Raw genomic sequence first — 24,746 nt, forward strand, 5'->3', positions numbered from 1 at the left:
GTTACAATTTGTCTGGTTTCCTGTGACTTTCACCTTCTATGCTCCATGGTGTGAGAAGGTCTGTTCTGTTTAGGGGAACCAAACTGTGACAATCATTTTGTTCTGGGACACAGTGCTCCTGTCTGGTGCTTTTGAAGATCTAGTGGCCTAAATTCAAGCACATCTGAAGGACATTTCTGGTTGCATGAGTGAAAAAGCCATTTTATTTCTAACTGAACTTTTGAACAAAATATGGATACTGAGTAGGGAGTTCTAATGTTAAGGGATGGCACAGAACACTGGGTATTTCATTCTCTAATGTATGCTGGCATAGATTTATATAAATACATATTCACAAATATAGAATGAAATCCATTGAAAGTTTTATATATAACACTGTATGTACAACCAGTAATCAAAGTACAGAAATATGCTCAAATGGAAATATGTACTTAAGTGTAAATATAAAGCATGATTTGATGGTATTAATCTATACTACCAAGACCCGTTGCCATGATCTGGTTAAAGCACCTCAAACCACTTTTGTCACTAGCATTAAAAACCAGCATTCAGGGAGTTAATGCTAAATGAACAGTCAAAATCTCTTGCCAGTAAAAACATAAATCTTCATAAACCAGGCCTGTAGGTACAGCTATACCAACAAAATCTGTCCCTGTGTAGACCAGGTTTGTGCCCTCAAAGGAAAAACAAGCTCTATGAATGTCTCTAAATTTCTTTCAGGTACAAGTGTAATTCTTTCCCTACTACATGAGGAGCCACATAGGAATAATGCAGTCACAGCTTTTCAGAGTTACTTGAGGTTGTATGCAACCAATTCCTTTTCACTTCAATCACCTTTAAGATTTCAGTTCTAGAATTCTATCTTGTATTCCCAAAGCACCATGAATTTATGATAAAGTTAATCAGCCTTGTCCCTTAGGATAAATCATGCACCCCAGGAAAGGCATTTCAAGACCTTTGGAAGTGTAGCAAAAAACCCTGCAGGTTAAGAAGTGTTGTGCCTTAGTAGAAACACTTCCTTCCCTTGTCCAGGATGGCTTTGGCTATCAAGAGGTAAATTATGAAAATGCTGTAAGTCTTTGAACAACTCTCTTTGGCTGTCAGAGAAAAGGACCTTTATATGTTGTCCATGATACTCAAAGTTATGTTGTGCCCTTGACTACAGTGGTCAGGTTCTCCTGCAACCTGCACAGAAGAGAAAAAGTAGAGACACAGAGTAATTTGCCCAAGGTCACTCTAGAGTGTTGAACTACATGTGGACCTTGGAGAACAGCAGCATTCAAACTTCACTGAAGAAGCCTTTGAGTAAGCAAGAGAATACAAGAAAATATCTCAGCCTGGCCAGCGTACAGCGGCTGAAATCAAAGATGCAGCCAAGCTCTGAGCCTTCCCCACTGGTTAGTGCATGATTACCAGGTCATCAGTGAATGCTTTGTCAAAATTTTCATTAATCCTGAAATTAATTTCCAGTTTGATTACATTTCCACTTTGCTGAGAACATACCCATTTTTTGAGGCATTTAAACATATCCTGATTCGCACTGAAGACACTGAGAGAAAAGCTTATTAGCTTCTTTTTAATTTAGAGCAATAAACCTCTTAAGGTTCTCAAAAACGTTTAGCATTTCTTGATGGTTTGCTACTTAAAAGCAGGGATCATCACTCACAAAAACCATAAAGGTATACCAAAGCCTTAAAGAGAATGGATTTATGTAGAGTCCTTTATTTTACAAGCACAGATACCACAAAAATCTACTGATTTTTACATCACTGAGATCTCTAACATCCCACATAGCCTTCCTTTCTCCTGTGATGGGGACCACAAAGAACATGTCCCTAAATGAGCAAGGAACAAAGAGCTGTGGGTTCCTATAAGGTTTCCTGCCATGCTCAGGGAGCCTCAATGTATCTGCACCTGCTTCTGAGGTCCCTTGCTAGGCTCTGCAATCCTACTCAGGCTCCCGACACAACTAACCTTCTACCACAAAGCTCCTTCTGACTTGCTCCCATCCTTTATACAACAGAATTCATTTTCCCATTTGGTATTTTATTTTGATGTTCCAGGTATAAAAAAGCAAATGGTTCCCTCAAGCCATTTTCTCTCTGTGAAACTGTGAAATAGCTTTGCAATTTTGGAGCAGTTTAAAATGCATTGTTATATTGAGAAAGAAGAGGGGAGGAGGGGGGAAGCTCCTGACTATGAGTACTGAATGCTATAGGAAAAACGGATTGAAATTCTTCAAATAAGGATTTCATAGCTTCTGCAGCTATCAAGGCGGATGGCTCCCTATTTGCATACTGCCATCTATATAAAAGAAATGAGACTCAACGGTTTTATTATAATTATATAGCTCAGGTTTTAGTATTAATAAGCCTATTGTTATCACCACTGCCTTTCGAAAAATCCTCCACATTTCTGTCATACAAACTGAAATATCTGAAATATTGCAATTTATTTTTAAGGCACATACTAAAAAAGTAAATCCTTTCCAAAGATTCTTGCTCAGCACTGAACTAGTTTGTTGGAGATTATCACCAAGGACTGTGTTTGATCACTGTGTTTTTCAATATTCTCTTGCTTGCTGAGTGCTTTATTTAAAATTCACAGCAGAGGGAGGATGCATACTTTAAAGATGGTATCAGTGCCATTTTCCATGGGACTTCAGGCAGTTCCTAGGTGCCTGTGTTGATGTTCTATTAAAATGGAGCACCCTTCATTGAGTCACAAAAAAAGGAGACTGATAATTAAGGTGAAAATGCTGCTCTCCTGTCTATGTGGCAGAGCTCTTATAAGGCCTGTGAACTCTTATCAGGTGCTTTCTTATCTCTCCTCCTGTGCATCCTTTGCTGGAATCCCACACCAAACTCCCATGACATCAATGGAAGCTCTACCCTTAGTGATGTGAAAACACAATTGCTGCTGGAGTCACCAGTGTGGCTCTGCAAGCACACTGTGGTCAGGGACAAGGCACACACAAAGGAAATGTAAAAGAAAAAAATCAGTGGCTTTTGAGGCTGATACAATGTGTGACAGCATACTAATATGTAGATGTATATATTGTTCATATGTAGCAAAGTTGTTCATTCAGTGTCGCAGCCAGATGGGTAAATTAAGCCTCAGCTGAAATGCTTCAGCTCCAAACATTCACAGGGACACATTCTGGTGAGTAAAGTAAATTTTTTTCTTCCAGAGCAGAAAATTTTAAAGCAGACTGTGTCTCAGTTTCAGAGATTTTTTTTTTTTTAATAGGAAAATAGAATCATAACTTTTTCAAGCAGATAATACAAGGAAGCTTTGTGGAGAAGATCAGAGTCATAAAACCAGGGGTTTATCTAAGCTAAATCTCTGCATGCCAGTCACTTCAGCTTCAGAAATACCAGCAGGTCCTATTTGCCATCTCATGGCTGATCTCAATCCATTTCCATTTCTTATGGACACAGTGATAGAAGTGGGTTTTCAGGGAGAGGTTGGAGGAGGACAGATATTTGAGGTATTTGAGGGAGGAGGGCAGAGGCTTTGAACACCACAAGAGGTTTGAACATAAGATGATGTGAAAGAGAGCTGTCAAAACACATGAAAGGTGAATGAAGGAGAATGGGAAAGAGATGTTTTACAGCCAAACAACACTAAAGAAAAATTTCTAGAGCGAGCAGAGAAGACAGGGAAATGATACGACAGAGAAGGGGTTACAGCAATCAAAAAAGATAGTAAAGCTTCATGGCAACTTTCTTAAAATTATCAAGTTCACAATAATCTCATTCTGAGCAACACTGCCTGATGCCTTGCTTGAACAAATTACCACTGAGATTTACTCCTCTCTACAAAAACAGTTCTAGCTCATTCTTCCCTCACCATGAAAAAGACCTCAAGTCTAGATTTATCATGTCCCTGCTGACTTGTCAGCTTGCATTATCCTGACAGAATACAAAAAACTTGACATATACCCTCTAGTAAAAAATTCACAGGACTCCCAATGTGGGAAGGATTAAGCATTATAATAGCCAAACCAAACAATTTCTTAGGGGGTTCACATAAAGTCTGTCAAACATGTTCCATAGCTCTGAGAAGAAAAACAAATGCAAATGTAAATCACCTCTAGGAAAGGCAAATTCTTTAAGGTGTCCAAATGCAGTAAATCAATCTCTGTATTTTCACTTGGGCAGAGTCCACAAGCTTTCACCAGTTAAAGAATCACAAGATCAGAGAGCACACAGTTTGGCATGTTTGTATCAAAAGTTCCCAAGGCAAGTACTGAAGGTACTTTAATAGAATCCAACTTAGCTGAAAGAACTTGAGCAAGGAAGGAAAAATTATGATTAATATTTGGACAACTGCTGAAGAAACCAAGAAACCCCATCCTCTGCATCTTCCATAATCACATTCTGAGAATTTTATTTTTGACTTAACATGCAAACACTTGGACCCAAACTGGCATCCAGCATAATACACAGTTATTAGCTATGTCCACTGAAAGACTTAGTCAAAATGAACATCAGATAGAGACACTTAACTGCAAATTTGGAAGAATCTGGACCCATTGGCTCTCTCAGGAAGCAGTAGGTATGGCCATATGAATTACTGAAGAAATTGCATGCAACAGGCTAAAGAAAACCTTACTCTTTGTCATGTTCTAAGACACTCTTAAAGCAACAAATTTCCCTCAGTATCAAAGAAATAAAGGTAAGCAGTGGAAGAATCCTTGATAAAGAGTTCCTGTTTCAGTTTCAACTTCAGAGGTCTGTTCCTTCATTATGGGGTTAATTTGTATCACAAAGAAATATCCATGGTACTAAGTGAAATACGTCTGCTAACAGAGGGACTATCAAAGGAAGAGACAGCAACATTTATTTCTGAAAGCAAAATTTCTGAAAGCAGAAGCTAATTAAATTCTGACTAAAATTGTTTAAACTCATAGAACAGTGAGAATAGTTATAAAGTTGCCAAAAGCTCCAGCAGTCACCAACATACCCTATTTTGGCATTGATTGAGAAAGTCCCAGCCACACAAATACTTAATATGTTGCAACTCAAAAAGGCCACTGCTCAGGGAAATGCTGCAGACCTTGTGATGAAATAGATGCCAGTGGTGTTGCTATTCTGGCTTTCTTGACTATGAACCCTTTTACTTGTTCAAGTCTATGATACAGAGAGCTCCTGTTCACTCTCACTATTTGTTAGACCTTGAGAAAACATTTATGCGTCTGCTCTCTTCCTCCTCTTAACCTGCCTTAGGCTGAGGACTCTTCTGAGGACACTGTGTCTGAGTCTGAGTCCACAGCTCAGAGATGCACTCCTGTGTGGGAGAATGAACCACTATAATTTCAGTGGAATCCACTGGTAACACAGTTTTGTTTTCCTGTTCCTCTTCTCAGATGTATCTCTCAGCAACTTTCCCTGCGTTAGTTAATGCAGCAAATGAGATTGCACTATCTCTGCTGTGGATATGCTCAGAGAGCACACTGCCCATGTTCTCAATGTCACTCTCCACCATCCTCCTCCATTCTTGCAAATTTAAACCTTTCAAAACCTCTAGTCAACAGGGACTGATCTATTACTAATCTCTGACAAATCCTTTGTTAATCCTTCCTCACTTGTAGCCCAAAAAGTAGCTACTGAAGCCAAAGGGAATTTGACTCAAAAAGACATGAATTTATGGCCATGATGCACAAACAGTGTTCGAATATGAAGTAAAAATAGATCTGATTCCTGCCAAACAGAATTTCAGAGAAATGGGCAGACTGGGATGCTTGTTGTCTTCTAGAGGATTAATGGGTTCATACTATATCACAAGAACGACAGAGCTGGCCCTGAAATACACCATAGTTTTTATTAGAGAACAGTAAAAATTCTATGAGGACTTATAATTTGGTAAGATTAATTTCCTTTTCTAAACTGTTTTCCTCCATTTTTAGATAGTGTTTCCTGACATGGAGTTTTAAAAGTCATCCTCTTTTTTTTTAGATTCTAAGATTTATTTGTTGTTATTTTTTATTCCACATCTTCCAGTAGCTGCCAGGAAAAGCAATCTGGAATCAAGGTTTTCTTACTTTATATTCTGGACAGGCAAATATTTCAAGAAAATATTCTGCAAACAATATGTACTGTCTGGATCTGCAAAGATATTAAATAAACACAGGAAGAAGGACGAAAATGAGGGAGTAAGATCACAAAATGAGAAAATCATCTGGCAAAATTAGCTTCAATTTACTTTGTCTTTTATTAATATGAAAAGATGTTATTAACAAGCATGAAAATCTCTGTGCTCTGATGGTTGTCACATTGAAAACTGTAGTTAGTACCTTAAATTGGAAAAGTCAGAAGTCTGAGTGAATTTCCAAGTGTCAGGTGAAGGACAGACCTAATTTCTGTTACTTTAGAATTAATCACTTTCTAACATGCAAACTGTATCTCTGGGACTAAAGATTACAATAATTTTACCTTTTTATTTTTTTTTAAATACAAGAAGAAAATGCAACGATTAAGTGATTTAGCCAGTTACATAGGGAACTTGGTGGTGAATTCAAAGGCCTTATGCTCAGTCTTGTTCTTTATAATATGAGAACCTCTTTCTTAAAAAAATACCAGAGAAAATATACAAACAGCCAGTGGGGAATTACCCTAAACAACTAAAAGTCAGTCATGCTTGCCAAAACAATTGACACTCTACATTTTGCAGAGCAGAGGGACTCTTTTAGGCCTATGTGCTCACTTGCTAAGTTGCATACTTTGTAAGACACAAATAAAGACTTACTCTAATGTGCTGTGGTGGTTCTCACCCAGAGGTTTTTGCTTCAACAAAATAAAATTTCATATGAATCACTCAACAAGTAATTAAATGTGACTGAGAATACATCCTTGTGGTGTGCTTGAGTGTTATCTTCATTTTACCAAGGAAAGTGAGGAATAATAAAATTAAATGTTAACCCTAATCAAGCAAAAAAATGTTGATCTTCAAATCTAGAAACAAAATCTATTTAATTTTTTTTTCTTTAGCTTTGTGCCCTGGACTATTTTTCAGTAGGATGTGTGACTGTTGTATGTTGGACAAAAGAGTCCTAAACAAAAGGACCAATGGTAGTACTTCTGTGTTGGTTAAAAGTCAAATATTCCCACATTGAAATTCTATGGAACTGTGATTTGGTTTCTATAGAATTTATGCTATCTACTATTTTAACAAAGAAATCCATACTACAGGACTTTTAAAACATCACATAAGAGTCTATAAATGAGTTCTTACTCTCTATTTACTCCAGCAAAGCCTTTAGTATTAACTACAGAAATCAAGTACCGTCCTACTAAATTCAGCTGACATTTCCTAGATATGATGAATTCCTAAAAATTGAGGAGACCTTTTTCCTAATCTCTTCCATGAGAAGGGATCTAGACATGAAGCCTCTCTTCCCTGTTGCCTTCATTCCTGATGAACTAGCATTAAGGTTACCAAAGCCCTTTTCTGCCCTTCCCTATACCTCCGGGTTTGCTGCATGAAAATGGCACCTTGTTCTTGCCTCCTTACATGGTAATGATCAGTCTTGACAAGGGTTTTCAAGGCAGGGGGAGCAGTCATGGCTACAGGCAAAATCACAGCTTCTGAACTTCATGCTTGTCAATAGCTGTTTGAGTTTGCATTGCCATACTGATGTGCCTTATATATATTCCCCAGGGCTCTCCACACCATCACATTGCTGTTGTCTTATTCATCAATACAGTCAAAACAGATCCAGATGCTGTCAGTTAAGGTCAAGACAGGCCTATTCCAGATCTATGGAGCAAAAAGAGCTTCATCCTATCTTATAAAAGAAGGAAACATTGTGTATTCATTTAATAAGTAACTATTGGGTTATATAACTTTACCAGGATGGCCCCAATAATTAACCTTAACTGCTATACTGAGATTAACCTTTCATGCCATCCTCTCTACTCTCCCCGCTCATTTCTCCTGGGGTGTTTTTGGTGATTGGCACCCACACCACTGCACAGTCTGCAGGCCATGCTGTGTGAGATGGCATCTGAAGGGACAGGAAATGACAGCCTGTCCTTCATCCCAAATGGAAGAAAAATCAAGTAAAGGACTGGAGTGTGAAAGGTTTGGGGAAGGATGGCCTCTGCTTATCTACAGCATGAAGGTGCAGCATGCTGGAGCTTCACCAGCATTCCCTGCATTTAAAACTCCATCACTGGAGAGACTTCTGCAGGTGCTCGTACAATTCAGTTGACTGGTTCTTAGCCTTCTCTATTATTTTTTTAATAATTTCAGAAAATTCCATCCTAAAGCAGTGCACCCAGTTGGACCCATATTTTAAAACAAACTTGAAATCCCTTAAGCTTGAACATAGATGCTACTATACACCAACAAATACAGACCAAATATTTCCTCTGCTCTTTAACTCCTTTGAAAGGCTTGTGATGAGTTCAAACTGCAAAGGAATGACTTTCAACATGATGGTCACTATGTTTCTATTTAGGCACTGATATGGGATGGATTCAGGACTCAAGGGGAGCTGAAAGCTTCAAAATATAACTCCAGGGAAGTGCCATTTTTTATGAAGTCCTGGGCTTTTCTGCTAAGATTAGTGACAAAGCAGACACCTGGCATGTGCAGGGGTTTCTGCACTGTGCAGATCTGACGGCATTGCCCAGAAAAGTTGTCTCCTCAGAGCTTGTCCTTGTGCATTCTGCCTAAGGAAGTTTGCTGTGTGAGCAATCTCTCCTTGCTTTCACTGTCTCAGCTATCACCACCATATTCATTCCCAGGAAAATCAAATATACCACTGTTGTTGTAAATATTCAGCTTACTAACAATTTCAGAAGTATAGTTTGATGAGTTCTGTGTGAAAGGGCAGTGAACCCATTTGTGGTGCCCTAATTGCTACATGTACAAATGTAACAGAGACATTGGCTCTTACTTTAACATTAGTTCTCTTCTGCAAAAGACAGAGTGTCAGAGAAGTAAGGCAGCTGCCTTTGCAGCCAGAGACACAGCAATAGTCTAAAGACTTGAATAAAAGTGGCAGCAATAAGAAAGTAAAATATAACCTCTGTTTCTCCTGCAAGCCTAGTTTGATAAAATCTGTCATGGTTCAGCATACACAAAAACTACAAAGACATGCTGAGCATGCAAAATTGGCAGACTTTTCTGGGGAGCAATAGGGACTGCAGACCTCCAAAAGCTATTCTTTGTTCTCTTTTCAGAAGGGAAGACCTGTCCTGGCCTTCTTTTTCCTTTGCTGCTCCGTAATCATCTGTTGATAAGCTGTCCCTTTCTAGATACACATTTCTTGAAGAAGCACAAGAGAAGTATTTGCTCAAAATTTTTTCTGCAAGCTCTGGTTTCCTTGGAGCTGTTTCTCTGCCACAGCCTTACCTTGGTGGGGATTTTGGACCATAAAACTGGCTGTCATCATGCTGAAAGTTCCCTCACTTTGCAAAGATAAGCTACTGATTGTTTTTATTTGATGACAAACTGTTGTCAAGTATTGATGCATGAATATTATTAATGTCCATCCCTCTTTATGTCATGTACTTTAGATGTATCACTCTTATAAACCAGCCCCAGCTTCCTAAACCAGTCTGGCCTATGGCAAGCAAGAAGCATAAAGAAAAAAATAATAGCCACTAAAGCTCCATCTTGTGCAGAAAGTACACACCACACTGTGAACAGGGGGAACAGCAACATCTGGAACTGCCTCATGACCAAAAACCATCTGAAAGCCAACTCATGCAGATGTGTTTGGCCCCAAGGAGGTTTACAATGCTCATCCCTAACCTACAGAAATGTAACATGCTCCAGAGAAATAAATGGAGTAAAAATATGTATTTTATTAAGGATGAACAGGGGAAGAATGAAGAAGAATGTGAAACTTTCCACTGGGTTATTAAACTTTCCTTTTCAAAGTTGTTTCTGTTCAAGCAAGTGACTTGCCAGCATAGCTGAGCTGATAATTTCAGAGCCAAATGTGCTCAGTGCCAGTGTCATCAAGAAGGATAGATTATAGAGCTGCTTCTCATTTATGTGCTTGTTCTGATGAAATACAGACATTTATCTTTGTGGAACTAGTAAAACAATTGCATCATTTTCCCCTGCAAATTGAATCAATGTACCCAGTGGCTGCTGAGCTGGGAGCAGAGCTGGAAACTGTATGTTCTGCTATGCAGCTGCTCTGATGGTAGGATCCATTTTGCATTCAGCTTGATTGCCTTCACCTTCCCTATCCATTCCCAAGCCTTTTTTAGAAAACCCACATACACAACAACAACAAAAAAAAAAAAAAAAAAAAACAAACAAAAAAAACCCAAAAAATCAAACCAAAACAAAAAAAATCCCAAAAAACCCAAGCAGCCAAAAAAAATCCAAACAAAACAACCAAAGATAATCCCCAAAAACCTAGCTTTTGTTTTGTTTTGTTTTCTCCACAAACCCTCCCCGAGTGAGCCTGAGGGCTGTAATACTGGCAGTCCTTTGTTCAAGTTTGAATCGCTGGAAAGACTACCCTGCATCCATGCAAAATACAGATCCGACATAGAATTCCTGCCAATGCTTAGAGATATTTGCCTCTGAGACTTTTGCTCAGGTCATCTCTCCTTAGAGAGCATCACACTGTGCTCCATTCTCTTGTCAGACCTCACACAGAGCAAGTAATCAAGAAAAAATCACAGCTGTTTAGTCAAACAGAGAGGACATGGACACTTTCTTTGAGACCTCAGGCCCCTTGGACAAGTCTAAATTTCTGGAATCACCTATCCAAGTGCAATTGCTGCTATAAACCAAGAGATTGCTCCAGAGACTATAACTTTGTATGGGGAAGGAAGCAAGTGCATGATACATATGGTGGATCTGCCAAAAAGCTGTGTGAAAATACAAAAAAGTACCTAATCAATATTGCCATGCCATGATTATTAGCTATTACTTACATCACTAATGTTCTTTAGGTCCCAGGTAGGACATGCAGGTGGATTTTAGTTACTTATATACTATCCTGCTTAGATTTTACATCACAGTTATCATTCCAAGGTGGGAATCTCAGATAATGCTGGACTTCTACAAAGGCTGTAGATCCACCTGGTACCTGTGTCCCACCTGGTACATATGCAAAGACAAAGATCCCTTCCAGCTAGGAATCCTGTCCCTGACAAATTACAATTTAAGACGCAGTAATCATAAAAATCACAGAATCAGAGAAAGGCTTGTGTCAGAAGAGATCTTACAGGTCATCTATTTCCAATCCACCTCTTGGGGAGGGGCACCACCCTCCAGGTCATGAACAGAGAGAAGAAGACAGAGCACAGGAAAATGATGAAACCTTAGTACAGTGCTCCTGTCACAGCTGGCTGATGGCTGGGAGTTCTTCAGCAATCCAGTGAATGACGGCTTCTAAAGGTAATACAAGTAGGACAGAGGTGCAGCTGTAATTGTATTAAGGGGCAAAGTCTCCTCCAAGCATGACTGTCAACAGAGGAAGAAAGCATGGAGGTGTTTTCTGCACCGCTACAAGCATATTTACAAATCAGGCAGAACACATAAATGCTGGGGATTTTATGTAGGTCTTTCAACTTCTATTTCTGTAACTCCAGGGCAAGAAAAAATAGCCCTGTGACGAAACAGCAGCAGAGATTCTAACTACAAAAGTAAACAGTATTCTAAAGACCTTGGAAATGCACTTATTTATGCTTCTACAGGTGATTTTAAAAATCTCCAGCTTCCTACAAGTTATTTCATTCTTGAAATGTTTTGGTTTTGTTAATCTGTAGTTCCTGATTTCATTTCTGTGCATTCCAGTAGTGTTTAGAGACTCTAAAAAGCATTAATGGTGCCTACCATACAAACCCAGATAACAGACAATGTTTACCCTGAAGGCACATAGAAATTGGGAGAAGATGCATCTGTGGTATAGAATCGAGCAGAAAGGAAAAAGCTGTCATGAGGAAGGATCCAAAGGAAATCCAAGATTTGCAAAAGTGTGGTTGTTTATAGGGCCTCAGGGTTTAGCTGCTCCAGCTGAGATGCTTCCAAAGGGGGTTGATAATGCAAAGCATTCATTGCCATGAAACAGGATTCAAGTCTGCCTCGAGTTAGTCACTTATAACACCAGGAACTGAAGATCTTACACTTCTAAAGCAACATCAGTTTAGACTTCCACAAATTAATCTTCTTCCAGTGCTAATGGTGCTCAGTACTGGCTCTTAAGACTCCACTCTCGAATAGTTCATACTCATGTTGCCTTCAGGTTTTCCTACTTATTATGAGAAAAACAACAAACACTGAACTCAAGTGAAAATATGCTTTGAAAGAGGCAACATTTTTGGGGGGGAGATTTTATCTGCTATAGCTCAAGAGATTAGCTTGGAGAAAATGAGTAAGTTGTTAGGCACATGCTGAGGCTTGAAGCAGAAAAATCCAAGCAAAATCAAAACTAGAAATATTTAATCCAAATTTGTCATCCTACAATACTTAGGCAGAAAAGTTGGTGCAAGATTCTGTACTCCCAGGCACTCAGTCCTGCTGGATCCCCACCACTCTCACTGAGTTGGGGCAGCACCACCATCTGAATCACCACAATTTAAATAAGTGTATTAAATGATGCAGATTTAAAAGTGTTATTTCCTTTCTTTAAATCTGAGTTGCTTGACTGTAAAATCAGACTCTGCAAAAGAAGCAAAAAGACGGGGATAAGAATTATTAAGTGGCTTTAATGCCAAAATTATTACAGATTTAAGTTTAATTAATGTGTTAATTAGAAAATCAGACAGAAAAAAAATACTGCTGGTGATTTTGGAGCAGAGGGGGCTTCTGTTCAAAAGAGATGATTTGCCTCAATGGAAGAGAAACAGCCATTCACTTAGTTATCCAAGGCACTAGTTTAAAGATTGTATTGCACTTCATTGAAAAGATTCCTACTGTTCACTTGTGTCCTGTATCAAAATATCCTTCACAAGACAGTTCCAGGTCATTCACCAGCTCATCAGCAGGGCTTTGCTGCTCACTTCTGCATATGGGTAACAGCATGAAACCCACGCTGTCTGCCAAACAGCCCATATATCAGAGTTACCAGGCTCTGCTGCTGCTGCTGCTTTTCCTCCCCCTGTAGAATGACACAGGCTACAGACAGATGAAACGGGAAATACTATAGCCTTTCAAAGGACCAGTGTAACTCTTAGAGGGAAATTATCCTTTGATTGCACAACAGAGATTCCCACACACAGCTGATATTAGGAAACACCCATGTAACACTACTTCCAATAAAGAGGCACAACAAAACGTGTTTCTCAAGACAAAAGAATGAAATCTGGCAACTTTGCATGGCTGCTTGGCAAAGACTACAAGTGCTCTAAAGTGGCTGGTTAAATGCTAGAATTACAATGGGAATTGGAAATGGAAAAGTCTGGAAACATTCTAACTTTGGAGGTTTTTGGTGTTCATTTTCTGTTTCTCCTGGCTGGTTGTAACGAGACACTACAACTGCTTTCTGAGCCTGTTCTTCTGCATAAATACATGCCAAAGGTAGGAGCAGACAGCTGCTGAGAAATCCATCAAGGGCTGTTAAACACAAAGATACCACCTCTGGCTCAAGCAATCCCAGAGCAGCAGATTGCTGGGAGGTGCTCTGGGGAATTGTGCCATGTGTCTGTCTCCCACCCACATCTCCGCAGGACAGAGATCCGCTACCACAAACGGCAACTTCTGCCCTCAGCCAGTACAGCTCTCTGTAAGCTCTGCTGTTAAATGAGCACTTCATAACATTTCATTCAACAGACACTTTTGGAAACAGATGCTTCCCAAAGATGCTTTCATGAAGGATTTGAGCCAATTAAAGGGGCTTTCAGGAAAAGATACCTCCACAAGCAGTGAAATTTACCCTTTGCAAGGGTTTGCAGACAGGCTGCTGTCTCTTGTACCACAGTAAATCCCCATCAAACATGGTGAGACAGCCATAGGCTGTATTCCACTAAAAAATTCAGATCCTAAAATAAATCTTTTAAAGTGCAAAGGTATGTGGAAGTCAGGAAGAGAAATCTCTTTCAGGTCAGTCTCTGCTAACAAGTTACTCATCTATTTTGCTGCAAGGATTCAGGGCTCAGTTCTCATCTCAAAACATTTAATTAAGCATTTAGCCAAGTCCCTGAAGTCTGCTTAGAAAACTAAAGAAAATGCAAAAAATCTAGATTATTTAGGCATCAGAACACTATTTCCTTTTCTTGCTCTTCTACATGTGAGAAAAAGACTGAAAAGAATTTGGTTTCCAACCTGGCACTGAAAAACTCCACATCTGAGCATAAGTAAACATCAGAAAGTTTCACCGATGCAATGATCTTTTCAGAAACTTTATCAGCAGGAAAACGTAAGGAATTATAAAGAAGCAGAATCTGTAACATGGAATGTGACAGTGGGCTCCAACCCAGAAAAAATATTACTTTGTATGTATGTATATAATGTATGTATGTAATAACATGTCAGAGTTACTCAGAAAATAAAATGATTGGTGTATAAAGTTGAAAAGGAGGAACTTCATTCTAAAGTGGAGGAAGAAAAATCAGAAACTACTATCAATGTACCATCTAACCATCATAGCTCAAAACAGTCATCATGTGCCACTGCTTTTTGGTGGACTTGGTCAGACCAGTGGTCACAAAAGACAGAATTTTAGGAAGTTCAGGAGGCCTATTAGTATTAGGCACCCCAAGCCTGATGAGTTTAGCCTGGATTTGGAAGAGCTATAGGATCTTTTAATGTCCAAGTGCAGGTATCAGCATCTAAAATATCTGGCTCTTTAAGAATCCTTAGCTCTTACTGCTCTTTTAGAAAGCTGTGTGACCCTTTTGTCAAACTCAGTGACATTTCCAAAGTTGAACAGAATCAGAACAACAGATTTTGGAGCTTATAAAGCAGTTGCCATATGGGAAAAGTTAAAAAAGAAACAGGCACACATACAAGACAGCATGAGAAATGATGGCTCTGCTTGGCCTGGGCAGTGTTTGTCCTCTCCTCAGAGGATTTTCAGCTACCTGAGCAATCAATCCAAGCACTAAATTTGCTGCTTCTTGTCTTTGTTAAAGAAAATCTACCAATAAATCCCCATAAGAGTTTGTGTAACCCAGATCAGTCAGTTATTTCTTTCTCCCTCAGCATTCATGGCTTAACCAGCTGGCTCTCACACTGCCCAGGCACAGACCTTGTCAGGCACCAGCAGCTGAGGCAGCCTCGTGCGGCATTTTGAGGAGGCCAACGCACTGTAAAAGCTCCCAGAATATACTTTCTGTGCAAGTACAAAGAAGCAGGAAAGCCCCAAAGTAATTTGTTTTCTTTTATGCTAAACAGGAAGATGTATGGGAAGAGGAGAACTGCTTATTAATCCCAACCAAACAGTAAACTCCAGCTGAGCAAACTCTGCCATTTGGTGGGCTGAATTTCTTAATCAGGAAAACATATGGAGAGGCAGTTTCAGCAACTGAGACAGGAACATTTGCAAATGCTTTCCTATTGGTGTATACCAGAAAGACAACACAGTTTTCATTTACAAAAAATGGAATATTTTTGCTTTTTTTGCCTTGTACAAGCAAATTAATGTTAAGGGAGCTCAGCAGCTTCCCTGTAGCGTCGTGAGAGCAGCAGAACCAGTGAAGATGGCTCAATTACAAAAATAAGAATACTGTATGCAAGTCAAAAAAACAAATGAAGCAAAACTAACCCATGCTTCTGTTCTGCTCATCCCAGGAAAGTATGTCAAGAAAACAGCTTAGACTCTGAAATTTGTTGTCAGGAAAAAAACATTCATTATCCCAAGAAATGTCAGAAGCAAAGCCTTGAGAGGAAACCTGCTGCCATTTCCATAAAATCATAGAATTTGGTTTAGGTTAGAAGGGACCTTTAAAGCTTATCTAGTTCAACTCCCCTGTAATAAGCAGGGATATCTTCACCTAGATAAAGTTGCTTAAAACCCCATCAAGCCTGGCCTTAAACATTTCCCAGTATAGGACACCTCTCTGGGCAACCTGTGCCAGTGTTTCACTATCTTCATTGCAATAGCATTCTTAATTATATCTAATCTATTTATATCTTCTTTTAGTTCAAAATCATTACTACCTGACCTATCACCACGGACCCCACTAAAAAGGCTGCCCTCAGGTTTTTGACAGCAGGTTTATCCAGCTGACAGCATCTTTCCTCCCTAGTGAAGCAGAAGAAGATAACCAAGCACAATGTTGATGGACACTGTTGATGAATATACAATCTCTCAGAAGAACTTCATAACCCAAACTCTTGAATGTTTCTGATCATGTGAACAATCAGCATTAGAGCCATCAGCTCCTGCCTGGCACAAGAGGTTATGGGTGGATTTAGCAGATGCTCTGTTGCCAGTGCATTTCTGCTAGAATTATTCCTCTGTGCTCTGTGTAGCTTAAAAGGAATCATAAGGGCCCCAGATTTTAAAGTCAGAGAAACAACTAAATCCCACAGTCCAATTAATACATGCAGAAGCAGTGTCCCTAATTTAGGTAGCAAGGTCCAATCAACAGAGTTCTCTGGCTCATTAAACAGGTGGAGTATATTTAAGTACATGTTCTTGCTGGAATGTAAAGTTGGTAGAGGGTCAGAAATAAGGTCTGAATTTTCAGCATGATCTGGTCACCAGCTTGTTTTGTGTAGCATATCAATATTCAGCATTTCACTAAATTGTGCATATAAAACACAATTATGTGCAAAACATAAATTATGTGCAAACTTTTATTTAAAGAGATGGTCACAGATACAAGGCAGCTTGCAAAGAGATACATAGAAATGTAGGGTTAGTGTCTGAAGAAATTTCTGTGATAAAGGGATATGTGTCATTAAACTATTCACAACCAGAAAACGTGGAGTTGAAGGTATGTCACTAACAAGATGTGCCATTCGTGGGACAAGGGTAGCAGAGTAATACTGATTCTTAGATTTATATAGGATAAAACTTTATATGCAGTATAAATTACAACCCAAAATACAAATTGTAATTAATTCATAAGCTGCTTTGTAAAAGCAGCTGAATTCCTACTCTTTTTTTTAACCCCACTGCGGGAAGTTGTGTGATCTGACCTTCCCACAACAATCTCAATCTCTTTAGACTTCTGCTTACAGGTAGAAAAACACATTGTGTTGTAAGCAATCCTCATCCTCCCTGCCTTTCACAACAGTGTAGGATCAAGAGTAACCCCCTGCTAAGAAGAAACAGACTGACCCCACTGTGAAAGAGAGATCAGTAAGGCGAGATGGGTTCCCAACACCACATTGAGCACTGAGGGCCAGAGGGAGCAGAATGACACCAGAAGAAGAAGGGCTTTGCTGATCTCACCACGGAATAACTGCAGGGAAATTTTCACCTCCTTGAGGCACCGTACCAACATCTGTTTGCCACCAAATTCAACACAGTGGCTCCTTGGTCACAACTGATTTAGGTGGCCCCATCAAGAATCAGTGTGAAAGTAATGAAAGGAGTAATTGGCAGTCAAGGGAGGCGGCTGCCCCCCTCTACTCCACTCTGGTGAGAGCCATCCCAGAGTGCTGTGTCCCGCTCTGGGGTCCCTAACATAAGAAGGACACGGACATGTTGGAGCAACTCCAGGGGAGGCCACAAAGATGCTCAGAGGACTGAAGCACCTCTTCTTTGAAGACAGTCGGAGAAAGTTGCAAGTGTTCAGCCTAGAGAAGAGAAGGCTCCAGGGAGACCTTAGAGCACTTTCCAGAACCTAAGTGGGCTCCAAGTGAGCTGGAGAGGGACTTTTGACAAGGGCATGTAGTGATGGGACAAAGGGAATGGTTTTAAACTAAAAGAGGAGAGATTTAAATTAGAATGAAATTCTTTCCTGTGAAGGTGATGAGGCACTGTCACAGTGCTGGAGAAGCTGTGGATGCCCCATCCCTGGCAGTGCTCAAGGCCAGGTTAGGTGGGGCTCTGAGCAACCTGGTCTAGTGGAAGGTGTCCCTGTCCATGGCAGAAGTGTTGGAACTAGATGCTCTTTAATGTCCCTTCCAACCCAAAGTATTATACGATTCTACATTACTCCAGCTTGAAAAATCACGGCTCAGCATAAACAGAGCAGCAAAGCTCTATTTTTCACTTACTACAGGAACTTTCACCACTCTCCTAGAGGGGGTTTCTGACCATTTTAAAGTATAGGTTTTAAAGGACATTATCCATCTCATTTCTGCTGCATTGTTCTGAAGACTGTGAGCTTTGTGGATTTTGACAAGATTAATCTCTCCTATCTTTAGACACCTAGAAAGTACAACTTCACATCTGATCTGATCTGATCCTTTGATATCCACTTTAAAGGAAAGAAAGGTGCTTCTGGGGTGGAATTCCATCCCATCCCAAGGTAGACATCTAAAACAGGTCACAGAAATCGTACCTGAAGAGTGTCTATTTTGCCCCTCCATTGACTGCAGGAGTTAAGCTGAGGAGCTCACATGCAGAAAATTACACTGGAATGTCTGAGGCTGGAGGAGGTAAATCCCACCCTAGAATATCTCTCCCAAGAGCTGTCAAAGCTCTTCACTGAAACTCTTTGAGGCAAGGAGTTATTTAGACTGCAAAGCTTTAGGGGGTCTTTTACTGTAGGCTTGAAAAGTTATTGACATATTGGAAACTCAGTTTAAAGGAAAGTCTTTGCACACTGTAGTGGTACTACCTGGTGGGAGTTCTACACAATTCCTGCTTAAATGAAAAAGGAATATGAACTGCTGCCTGTTGCTAAACATGATCCCACTCTCCAATATGCAAAATCCCAAAGCTAATGAGTTGGATTCTCATATAAATTACCCTAATGCAATGAGAAAGGGCACCACCAAAATTCAATTACATCCAATTATAGTGGTTTAAATCTGAGATAAAGCAAAGCCAGAATCAGGTCTAGTCTGTTCCACATTGATTTCTAAGTTTTCCCTATGCTCAGCTCTCAAAATAGCTCAAATATTGATGACATGCAGAAGTGAAGTTCTACAAAATGTCATTTTGATATTCATTTAATTATGCTAATTGTGACTTGTTATCCTCTACCTCTTATTTGTACATTTAAAACATACTCAATTCCCCTCTAGCAAAATTCTTTTGTCAAAAGAGATCCAATAATTGTTGTTAGCTTATACTTCAAACCTCATCCCAGGAAAAGATAAATTAAGATATTTAGGTAAATGCAGAGACAGAATTTAATAACACTTAAGTGCATGCAACTGCTCAAACATTAACACTTTTAGTAAGAAATTCTATGTCTTTTTTACTTGAGAAGTTTCTGTTCTTTTAATGTGGTTGAATATTTTGCCTCAGAATAAAAGCTTCCAAAGCATTTTAAAAGGTAAGAATATCTAAATAAATTTTTAAGAATTCTTTAAGTAGCTTTTGCACATACAGCTGCATTGCCTAGAGTCAACCACCACATTTCCTTGCTCTTCCGTGATGCAACTCCATAAGGACACTTCCAAGCTCTCCGGTTCTGCATTTCAATCCTTACACCAGGGTTTCTTGTTTTACAACTAGAAGAGCAACCCTGAGCACAGTCTATTTCTGAGCTTGCCCACCTTCCCAATGTGTCACTGCTGTGCATTCATGACAGTGAATGCACTTCTTACAGGAAGTCCAAAAACCTGTTTGCCCCCCTGTGCTGATGGCACATGGGGACTGCTGTGGTGGCAGTGGCAGTGCTGCGAGCAGGCCTGCGGTGCTGCAGCACCCACAGACAGAGATTCATTTCTCCAGTGGCTTCAGAGCAGCCCTCAGATAACAGGGACTTTTGTGGAGACAGGAGCACTGGACTGTGCTGATGCAGCACCTCTCTGTGCTAGTCAAACCCAGGAGTTGTGGGGTGATGAGTTTTCCACACCTCATGGGAAGCACAGAACCAGGTGTGACAGCAGCTTCACAATACCTGTCATGGCACAGTAGAAACTAAAGATGTTCTGTTCCCTCATATTAATACATTAATTTTTCTATCCAGATGGCATATTACCACAGTGTTCCACAAGGGAGAATGTTCACATGCCCTGAAGATGTCAGAGGAACAAAATCTGCAGCAGAAAATGAAGCAAACTTTTATGCTTCAGAGTCACAAGCTCAACAAAAAGTACCTGTGCATGTGTGGGCATAGACTTACACACCAATACCTACAAAGGCTTGGGGAAAAGGGTATTTTCAAGAATATAAAAAGTTACCAGTTTCTAATCCTCCAAAGCCCTAAATATTGCACAGAGAAGACTCATATTTAGAAACTCTGACTCAAAAGTGGCTGAGGTCTGGGAAAGACACCTGTCACCTGTTGATTTCACAATGGTTATAGATCAAGTTTACCACACAACAATGCAATTTCTCTCATTAGAGGATGTTTATGTTTAATTAGGTAACTTTATTTTTTATTATGTATTAGTTCTCCCTGTTCTTGTCATTAGGATATTTGTTTACAGTAGCAGTAAATGCTTTCATAATAAAAAAATGCTGAATACAAGTTTATTAGAATTCTCTTACTTAAAGAAAACTAAACCAAACCAAACAAAGTGATTTCAAAGCCACTAATTACACATGCTGTTCTTCAAGAGAGGCATTTCCAAATGCAATGTCTCTAACAACTTTGTTCTACTGCTGTGACTTACATTCACAGATTCTGTGGGGTCTAAATGAAGCAGAAGGATTAATTGCATACAGATGCTTTCCTATTTCTGCTTGCCACTGTTTTTTATTATTCTTTTATGTTTTTTTAAAAAACAAAGCCAATAAAAGGATTTTACACTATACTAAGAAAGTTAAATACAACCTGTAAGAAGTAATTATGGGCACAAAACATATGGAAATGCCATCTCTTGTTTTGGTTATATTTGCACATAATGTATGCAGAGCAAGTCATGATTAGCAGACAGGAAGCACGGTCTGTGATTATGCAGGATTTGGTAATTGAATCCACCAAGGATAATGACGCTGACCTTCCCCTTCGAAAATAAACTAGGCATTCAAGTTTTAAGTGGTTTGCATTAATTCTAATTGTATAGACATGTCTACCCAGACTGCTGCTGGGAGGACCCGGAACAGGTAAGTAATGATTACATTAGAGTGTTTTATTAACAGCAACTAAAGTAATGCTGTTTACAGCAACAGTGCTTGGACCATGTAAAACCAAAACCTGAATATGATCATTTTCACAGAGGTACACATACCAATGCTGCACCAAGCACAACAAAAAGTTGCCCAAGGGGCTCTGTGGCTAGTGAATATTCCTTGCAAACCTACACAGAAGAAACAAGTACCTAATTCATGAGAAATCTGCTTTCTTGCCTCTTCTATTATCCTTCAATCTTGTAAGGAACATAGAGTTACAAAAGTTAGAAATGCAATAGAATTAAACAAATTAATGAATTATTTATCCCAAAGACATGGCATGTTTTGAACTACCCATGAAACCACAGGTTTTTGGGGTTTTTTTTCCCCCTTGAATTGGTAATTTTTAGCAGAGATATTAACTTGGTTCCACTTTTGTAGTTTAAGAACAGAAACAGACTGGTGCCTTTCGTACGGAGATAGACTGGTGTTTAAACACTGGTGTGTTAAATCTGATATCTTGTCTCCCTGCAAACTGACCTAGTTCTCAGTTAGCCCAGTGAATCCACCCCCAAGTCCATCTGTGATGCTCTTTCCTAAGCCCTGAAGGCAAATTTGCCTCGGTCCAAAGCCTGCAGCAGTTTTACTTACAGTACCAACAAGTCTATGTGTCCTAGCCTGCAGTGGGACAAATCTGCCAGAGAATAAAAAGCAAAGACCAATGGCTTAGAGAAAGGCTGCATGACCCTCCTATTTGCAGGATCACAGCAAAAACATGTTGCTGATTGGGAGCAAAGTAAAGGCCACAGTCTCCTAGATGCTGTCTCTGCTGAATATAAAATCTGTCTAGAATAAGCTGGATTTTTTTCTGGAAAAAAGTTTAAGGATTTTCGCATTTCTTCTAGACTACTGATGTGTGTCAGCCCATCAGATGTGGGATCCAGTTGCCTGCCTCAGGTCTGGAAATTACAGACAATTCCATTTTTCTTGAACATATCAGCTCTGTGGTGCAGGCATGGAAAGTAAATATTTCCCTCTGGAAATGCCAGACTTGCACATACTCCATAATTTCTGGTTGCAAAATTCATGCTACTGATTCTTGCTGTAAACTCCAGGAACACACAGGACTCACATAGCAAGCTTTTGGTGTGTGCATTGGAAGTCCAAGGTGTTCAGGAAGCACTTGGCTTATTGCATGTGCACTTTACAGCCACGTACAGACTTTCCTGCCAGGACAATGGCAGAAAAAAATACTGCACTTCAATTTTTGCTTTCCTTTACTCCCTGATGCAAATAAAACTAAGCCACTGATGAATTTCCACCTGGCCCTTAAAACTGATGACTGATGCCCATAAGAATAACTAAAGGACCCAGAACTGCAAACTCTAAGAATCAGGCCTCAGTCACAATACACGTGGATTCAGCTCTGCAGAAACATCCCTGCAGTGTCTAACCACCTGATTACATCCTGTCTGTCAGGACGCAGAGGTGGGAATGACTGTTCACCAGTGATTACAGAGGAAAAAGTTCCCAGCAATAGTAAGAAGCAGGGATGGCTGTTCTATGGCAGACTACGGACCTGAGCAGGGAGTGCTTAGAATCTAAATTACTGAAAAACAGATTAGAGGAATCACAACAAGGCTCTATAATTGCACTGGAATTAAGTTATGTGCTTAGATTTTGCATGTGTAAAAATTGGTTAAAGGAATGCACAGGCTTTCACCTCTGGGTAACTGGCTTACAGCTCTATTATATTTAATGGACAAACAGGAAAACATTATGTAGTCTTCACTTAGAGTGTATTTATGACTCAACAACACTCTAAGAAGTACGTTCAAAACCATTTTTTCAGCTCATTAGAATAACTGCAGGAGGGAACCATGATAGTCTGAGGTTTGTAAGGTGACATGAAGGTCAAACCCAAATTCCAGGATCATTGTTTTACTAGTTGCTTCTCACTCTCTGCTGCCTAAGATATGGATTGAGGGTCTCAGTCCAAGTCCAGGTGCTTACCTACATCTTTCATACACCCCCCACATGGGTAATAGGCAAAGAAAGCATACAGATAATTTACTTGTCCAGAAGAAACATCATCTTCTATCTCTGAGCACAAAAGTCAAGCTTTCAGTTTGGATAAAGACCTTTAGGCCTCCCAGACAATGGAAGAGAACTTTATCTCTTGTTTCACTTTTGCCCCATTTGCAAGCTTCTGGATACAAGCAGATTTAAGGACAACAACCCAACTCAAAGGCCTAAAGAGCTTGTGGAACTGTCTGGACACATAATGAGCTTTTCACAGACTTCATTATACTGCCACTTCTCCTTGGCCCTACAGACCACACGCTTCTACCAAAGAAATTTAACAGCAATATGGGAGGGACAGGAGCTTGAACCTTGGTGATAAAAGTAGTGATAACAGCAGTGAGAGCTCAACACTGCGATATTGAACTGCCTCATTTTGTGCAGCTTTGGAAAAGAGATGTGGTAGCATCAGTGGGACAGCTGTTCACATCCACCTCTGCAGGGAAGAAGCGAGTGGGCTCCGTCAGCCCACATCACTTGCTATCAGCCTCAGCTTCTCTTTCATGAAAAAGGTCATTGAATCTTCTGTATCATCTCTAGCAACAGGAAAGCAACAAAAGGACCAGAATTAGAAATGTTCCTCTCCCTTTCCAAGACTTTTCTGTCTGCAGAAAGACAACCTAAGAGGAAATCTGAGTCGTGACCTTTTTGCTTAGTGAAGCCCCCTGTGATCAGTGCTAGCTAAGGCAGCTTTGGTCTTTTCAAGGGTGACCAGCACCCAAAACAAGTGCTTGTGATATTCAAACTAGAAATAAAGGGAAATATCCACATGGAATCCCTTCCTGCTGCTGATGGGCAGGATGGTGCACACAGACTGCCCTGGATCAAGCTGATAATAGTCTGCTCCTGTTCACAGATGAAGGAAAATGAGTCTCAAATTACCAGAGCTGTCCCTGGGCTTTGATACTATCATGCACACTGCTGCTATCCAGCCTCAAAGTCATAACAGGGGCAAGCACTGTGGCACCAAGGAGGGACATTGTGGTTTGTAAGAGCAGATGCAGGCAAAAAGAAAGAAAGAAAAACAAAGAAAAAAAAAAAGAAAGAAAAGCACATCCTTTCTTACATTCACCATCCAGCACATTTAGTATCATGATCCTTGTTTTCTTATGGTAAGAAATCACATGGGACTTAAAATATTCCTCAGGTTAATAAACAATCAACTCAGGCCCAAAAGCTACAACCATTCCACCAATTTAAACACAGATGGGTTTTGGGCTGGAGAATTGAGTGTGACTGACCACATTGTTAATTTCAGCACTCTCTCTGGTTTGGGTTTGGTCCACAATAACAACCAATCTCTTAGAAAAAGCCCAGGCAAATACAGCCAGTAATAATGTGAGACAACAAAATGCACAACAGACTACAAAGAGTGTGCCTTCACTTTCTTAGCAAATTACCTTGGTACTTGTTTCTTCTAAACCACTTTTCCTGAATGACACTATTGAGACATTAAAGGATCAGAGTAAAGGACAGTGAACTGGGAGCCACAACATTAATTATGGCTCTGACACTGGTTACTGAGGAGACCCTTGGCAAATCACAAATTTTCTGTGCCTTCTAAGTGAGAAGACGATGATAGCAAATCCTTACCACACGTCAGGAAGGAGAGACCTAA

At 39.9% G+C, this 24,746-nt stretch overlaps 1 protein-coding gene across 20 annotated transcripts in view; it reads right to left on the reverse strand.

Moving 5' to 3' along the window:
* TENM4 (teneurin transmembrane protein 4) overlaps window positions 1-24,746 on the reverse strand; it is a 1,564,491-nt gene that overhangs the window by 425,316 nt on the left and 1,114,429 nt on the right. The window lies entirely within an intron of this gene.

Source organism: Zonotrichia albicollis, chromosome 2 (genome assembly GCF_047830755.1).
Source record: "Zonotrichia albicollis isolate bZonAlb1 chromosome 2, bZonAlb1.hap1, whole genome shotgun sequence".
NCBI lineage: Eukaryota > Metazoa > Chordata > Aves > Passeriformes > Passerellidae > Zonotrichia > Zonotrichia albicollis.